We start from the raw sequence: 7,100 nt of genomic DNA, 5'->3' as shown, positions 1-7,100 counted from the left end.
CTCTACGGTTCAAATGTTTTGTGTCAAAATAAAACTATTCAAGCCTCAGGTAAACGAAAGCTGCAAAAAATTGTCAAAGGATATCTAAAAAACGTGTTTAGAGCTACTTCTCACTAGATGGCGTAACGTGTTCTCATTGTTAAAGCTTTTGCGGGCGCGGGGTGAGGAGCTTCCTTGCGTGTTCCTCGTCAGTACTTCCAAGTGCTAAGCACTTCGCTTGACAGTCACAACGCAACTGCGCCGCGGAGAGGTCGCGTCACAACGCGCACCGATTTTCCGTACACGCTCTTAATATTTAATAACACAAAACTGTCAAGTATCAAACTTGTCGATGTATAAAAAATTAAATTTGTGCTACCCAAAACGGACAATTATTGTACAATAAAATGGACTTTAGTGAAGTGAAATGTTAGCAAGTTTTTATCCTTCGTTTGAGTGGTCTACGTTCCTAGTTTCGGAAATGGTGATATCGACCCACGGAGAGTGTTTATGAGACGTTCATTTGTGGAAAAAATATGTCTGTGATAATGTTCAGTGTAACGGCTGTGCTTTGTGCGTTGCTACAACTCGGATCGGCCGTGTTCCCCTACGGCTCAGACAAATGTGTGCGAGTAAACGAAAGAGACTCTGAAAGTAGCGTGCTGTGTAAAATAAGGACTCTTGAATCTGATGGCAGTAGTATAACTTCAGTGTCTACGGATGTACATCGTTTGGCTATTGAGTGCAATCATCTCCTACTGTTTGAAAGCACATTGAGGGCACATTATTTTAGCTCTATCGTCGGTCTCACAGAATTATCAATTAGTAACTGCAAACTACTACACATTCCCAACAACACTTTTAATGATTTAAGAAAATTGAGGAGGTTAAAGCTTCGATCGAAAAACTTCGAGTGGAGTCCTACCAAGAATCTCGAGTTATCTTTGAACTCGTTCAATGGATTATCGGAATTGCAGGCGTTAGATCTCGCTCAAAATAACATCAAGTTTGTTCCTTCCGGCGTGTTCTGTTCTTTGGAAAACTTGAACACTTTGAACTTGACGCATAATAGAATAAGGACCGTCGGCCAGATTGGATTTGGACAAGGCTGCGGTTCAAACCTTCATAACTTGGACTTAAGCCATAATGAAATTAAATCACTGCCAGCTGACTCAGAACTTCTGAAATTAAGAAGTTTGCAGCATCTATTTTTACAACATAATAATATAACGGACATATCAAGCGAAGCATTTGATGGCCTCGTATCTATGAGGGTTCTCAACATATCACATAATCGATTACATACATTACCGGCGGGAATATTTGCGAATGCGAGAGAGTTGAGAGAAATCTACCTCAATGACAATTCTCTGTTTGAACTAGCAGGTGGAATTTTTAATCGGCTTGAACAGTTGATTGTTTTGGATCTGTCGAGTAATCAGCTTACCAGCAATCACGTTGATGATGGAACATTTCTCGGTCTGATTCGCCTAATAGTTTTAAATTTGTCTAACAATGCGTTAACACGAATTGATGGGAAAACATTCAAAGACTTGTTTGTATTACAAATATTAAACTTGAAAAACAACTCAATCGGATACATCGAAGACAATGCTTTCCTGCCTTTGTACAATTTACATACATTGAATTTAGCCGAAAATCGTTTACATACAATCGATGAAAACTTATTTAATGGCTTGTTTGTTCTTAGCAAATTAACCCTCAATAATAATTTGTTAGTGAACATTGATAGAAAAGCTTTTAAAAATTGTTCCGATTTAAAAGAATTAGACTTGAGCTCTAATCAATTACTTGATGTTCCGGATGCTTTGTGGGAGCTGCCTTTTTTGAAGACTTTAGATTTAGGCGAAAATCAAATATCAGACTTTAGAAATGGTTCATTTAAGAACCTTAATCAATTAACCGGATTAAGACTTATCGATAATCAGATTGGAAATTTGAGTGTTGGCATGTTTTGGGATTTACCAAGCTTACAAGTGCTGAATATAGCGAAAAACAAAATCCAAGCCATAGAAAGAGGGACATTCACACGAAATGCTCAACTGGAAGCTATAAGACTAGATGGAAATTTTTTAACGGATATCAACGGTGTGTTTTCAACATTATCCAGTCTGCTGTGGCTCAACTTGTCTGAAAATCATCTTGTGTGGTTCGACTACGCGTTTGTGCCTAGTAATTTAAAGTGGTTGGACGTTCACGGCAATTTTATAGAACACTTGGGCAATTATTACAAATTGCAAGACGAAATTCATATAAAAACTTTGGATGTTAGTCATAATAGAATAGTGGAAATATCGCCTATGGCCATACCTAACAGTGTCGAGTTACTTTTTATTAATAACAATTATCTAAATAGTATTCATGTGAACACTTTTTTCGATAAAAAGAATCTAACGCGTGTGGACATGTACGCCAATGAACTAGTGCATTTAGAATTAAATAGTTTACGCTTATCAACCGTTCCCGGTAATAGAACGCTGCCGGAGTTTTATGTCGGCGGTAATCCATTCCAGTGTGACTGTACGATGGAGTGGCTTCCAATAATAAACAATATGACCGCGATGAGACAGTACCCGCGTGTGATGGACTTAGAAAATGTTATGTGTAAAATGACGAACACTCGTAGTGGTACCCATGTTCCCTTGCCTAATCTCAAAACATCGGACTTTTTGTGCGAATACGAAACTCATTGTTTTGCAATTTGCCATTGCTGTGATTACGACGCGTGTGACTGTGAAATGACTTGTCCACAAAATTGTACCTGCTATCACGACCCGTTGTGGAATACTAATGTTATCGACTGTTCCGGCCAATCGTCCATGGAAATACCACATAAAATACCCATGGATGCAACTGAGGTATTCCTAGATGGTAATAACATAAAAGAGTTACAAAATCATGTATTTATTGGACGTCAAAAGATGAGATCTCTCTATGTAAATAATAGCAATGTAGATAATATTCAAAACAGAACATTTGCGGGCCTCAACGCTTTAGAGATCTTGCATTTAGGAAACAACAAATTGAAAGAATTAAATGGCTACGAATTTCATCAACTCAGTAGTTTGAAAGAATTGTTCCTACAAAATAATTTAATAAGCCATATCGCAAACATATCATTTCTCTCTTTGAAGTCGTTAGAAATGTTACGCTTAGATGGGAATAGATTAGTGGACTTTGATGTGTGGACGCTTAGCAGTAGTCCTCATTTGAGAGCATTATCGCTCGGTAATAATTTATGGTCATGCAAATGCCGTTACTTACAAGAACTGACTTCGTATTTGGCTGAGAATGCACAAAAAATTGTTGACATTACCGACGTGTGGTGCTGGAACGGTGACGCGCGGCCGCCACAGAAAAAAGAGCTTAATTTAAACGGCACCGCCTGCAGCGATTATTATGCCGATAATAACTCCGCCATCGGAAGTATGTTAGTGTCAAACTATGTTCCCATGATGGTCTCGACGCTTACCGGTTTTATGTTAATTTTATTAGCCCTTGTCGTGCTATTCCTCTTCAGAGACTCGCTTCGAGTTTGGCTGTATACTAATTGTGGGATTCGAGTATTTGCATTAAATGGTACATTTGAAGAAACTGAAAAGCTTTATGATGCGTATATTTGCTACAGCCCTAAAGACGAAGAATTCGTTATACAATCATTAGCTAATGAGTTAGAAAATGGAAATCCGTCTTACCACCTCTGCCTTCATTATAGAGACATACCGCACCACGGCGCACAATACATGCAATGTGCGCCGCCGGTGGTCGAGGCAGCGGAAGCTTCTAAACGAGTAATACTAGTGCTAACAAGAAACTTTATGCAAACAGAATGGTCTCGGTACGAATTCCGACAAGGGCTCCACGAAGCACTAAAAGGATGCATTTATAAATTAGTTCTAATAGAAGAGTGCTCCGTGGTTGCGGACGCAATGTGCGACCCCGATTTGCGGCCGTATCTAAAAACGGGGTCCCGATTACGATGGGGACAAAAGAGATTTTGGGAGCGGCTCAGGTATATGATGCCAGACGCGTCGCATCCTAACCACAAGACGCGAACGCATAATTATAGAAAAAATATCAACACGTATACTTTAGATTCATCTGTACCGAGCGGGGGTAATAGAACTTTGCCATATCCCGATAAATCGCCTGTGATAAGTGGCTCGGGGCAGGGAGCTAGCGCGCCTCCCGAGTACAGTACTGAAGTACGACAATCGCCTTCGGCGGTAAGACAGACGCAGGGAGTAGCGTACGGCCCCGATGGGAGGCCAATATCAGATCATATTTATTCATCAATAGATTCTGACTATTCGTCGTTAGAACACGGCATGGCACCGGGGCGAAGACGAGACCTTCGTCAGTGGCCCCCTCCACCGCCATTAGTTGACACGGGCAATGCCGTACAAGCTTACCTAGTCTAGGAGCTTACAAGCTCATTCTCAGTCACATTGTAAATATTTCCCTAGATGTTTATATGTTTATGTAAATATTGTAATTATTAGTTATTAAGTGCTAAACCAAAATTTTATGTAAGTGAACTTATTATTGCCTGTTTGTTATTCTGTGCATAGGTTTCGTAATAAATTTATAAAGACTGCTGTAGCATATTGTAATATTGTAAATAGCAAAACCAAGTGATGATACTACATGAATATCAGTAATATTGCGTTATTTATACAAATAAAAAATAAAATGATGATGATTTATATCTCTGCATTTTGATTTTATCCTCCTTTCTCTATCATATTCAATCAAATTAGTAAAATTTAAAGTTCACATATTCTACTCAATATACTTGCTCTAAATTAATTGAACTGTATCATATAATAATATTGTAATAACAATAAAGTAACTATTTAAAAGTAAAATCATTTATTTCAGTTTTGTTCAAGGTTTCGAATTAATTACCGTAAACTGTCATTGTAAAGTTTAATTAATTAATATTGATTACTTAATTACACAATTTGAGCCATAATTATTTGTCAAAATGAGTTCCAAATTAAATCTAAAATGATTATATTTTATTCGTTGTCGATATAAAATAATAACTTTTAACTCAACCTATAATAAAAGAGCATATACAACAATGCCAATTTTATTACAATATTATGCATAATACACTTTTGAACAGACAATTGCCTACAAAATTCGCACACAGATTTATCTCAACGAAACACTCATAGTTTTTATTACACACATTATAATCCCGTTAGAATGGAAGCCAACACAAATAAAATAAGACACAAATCATAAGAATGGACTCATTTCATTCAGTAGTAAAGTATTGTAGTTACCATAATCGGAAATTCAATTTGGCTCCAACCCAGACTGAGTTCCTTCATAATGCATTTATTTGTCTTAGATTCTTATTCTCAATGCGTCATACTGTTACAGTATTTTTATAAGGTAGCTATTATAATTTAAATTAAGTTTTAATGTGTTGTTTTTGTGACTGAGTTTAATTGTGCGTCGCAAATCTAGTAAATTCGTTGGTAGTTTTGGCACAAATAAATTTAAAATATTTTTATCGGTTACATATTTTGTTACATTCAATTTTTACATTCTGTTTTAACATAATACCAAATGCTAACTCTGTCCTGACATTAAATTAATAACATCAAAAGTTTCAAGTTCATTTCTTATCGATTAAAATCTATGTGTAGGTACATTATGTTAGTATTCGTTGACTTCACTTTTATTGAAAGTTATTGCTTGAATGTTTTAAAATATAAATATTCACTATACTAGATAAATACTAAATAGTTTAACTAATTTAACTAGATAAATACTGTTTAGTGTCGTGCCTTTCTTCTATATCGTTTTTATCCTGACAACTTTCTTTATATTCTACAATCTACAGCATACCGGGGCTCTGTCGCAACTTATTTCAGTAAAAAGTGCGTCAAATCGCGTGCCTGCTTTACGGACTGGAACAAAAGGATTTTTTACAACCCAATCTTTTGTTCTTGTTTCATTGACGTCGCTTCTCAATTTTATCTCGGAACTATTTTCAACTCTACCACCCTTTTTATCTTTCGGTTACATAACTAGATTTATTAAACGAGATTGTTTGTTTTAGTTCGTGTACATCCTTTAATACAGATTACTTTGTGTATTAATTAGTATAATTTGAGGTTTGTCTGTCATATATTATATTTTAAAAGTTGATAGGTATATAAACCTCTAAAGTCACATTAGTTATTGGTATGTATTTATTGAAAATGATAAACTCACATTAACGTTAGGATGGTTCATTATCACATTTTTAAATTCATATTTTTTGTTAACAAACTTTATTTAGCAATAAAAAAAATGTGTGCGTGTACTATTGTACACACGTAAGAAGTAAAACTTCTTTATGACCTTATTTTTCAAAAAATAATTTACTATATGCAACTTTACAGAAATACACACATATATGTCTGTGGAAATACATCAATCACGCGTGGTAGGGATAAAAACAAGATGGCGCGTAACGAAAAAATGTTACACTAACTTTTTTTCCCAACCCCGATAAAGAAGTTTCACTTCAAAAACGTTTCTAAACGTTCATTCAGCTGTTACAAGCGCAGAAGCATTAAAGTCTAGCTCGGGATTAGCATTAATAGGGCAATGATGAGGATTAACTCTAGAGACAAACAGGAATACAATTTTTCCCCACCGGACGCGATATCCGCTGGCACACGTGACCAGATTCGTCTAGTTAGTCGGCGTATACTGAGCCTTGTTTATAATTCTATATTGACTTTTGTGTACCGTACAGACTCACAATGAACGCGACTGTTATAATAATATATTGTTATAGCGTGTTGTATGATGGTCGTTGTCCTTTACGATGTTTAGGAATATATAGTGGTGAATTAGCTTTTGACGTAAACTTTTTAAGTACCTATGACGTATGAGTAATAACTTGCTAGGTATAGTTATGTAGGTACTTATCTACAATTGCGAATTATGTCGTGTTGTGTGATGGTAGATATCCTTACGATGTTTAGGAATGTTAGAATTAGCTTTTTACGTAAAACTTATTCGTTTGAATTATCATGTTGTCTGTAAAATGTAAACAAGACTTTTCTATTTTGATGAAAAGTTTTAATACT

The 7,100-nt window shown here is 35.9% G+C and overlaps 1 pseudogene; it reads left to right on the top strand.

The window, feature by feature from the left end:
• Positions 1-225: 225 nt before the first annotated feature.
• LOC149902991 (toll-like receptor 7 pseudogene) lies at positions 226-4,708 on the top strand (annotated as a pseudogene).
• Positions 4,709-7,100: the final 2,392 nt, after the last annotated feature.

This window comes from Colias eurytheme, chromosome 14, assembly GCF_061535395.1.
Source record: "Colias eurytheme isolate Ceu_HAF_F1 chromosome 14, ilColEury1 Martin Lab GWU primary, whole genome shotgun sequence".
Lineage (NCBI taxonomy): Eukaryota > Metazoa > Arthropoda > Insecta > Lepidoptera > Pieridae > Colias > Colias eurytheme.
This window is presented reverse-complemented; position numbering and strand designations above follow the sequence as displayed.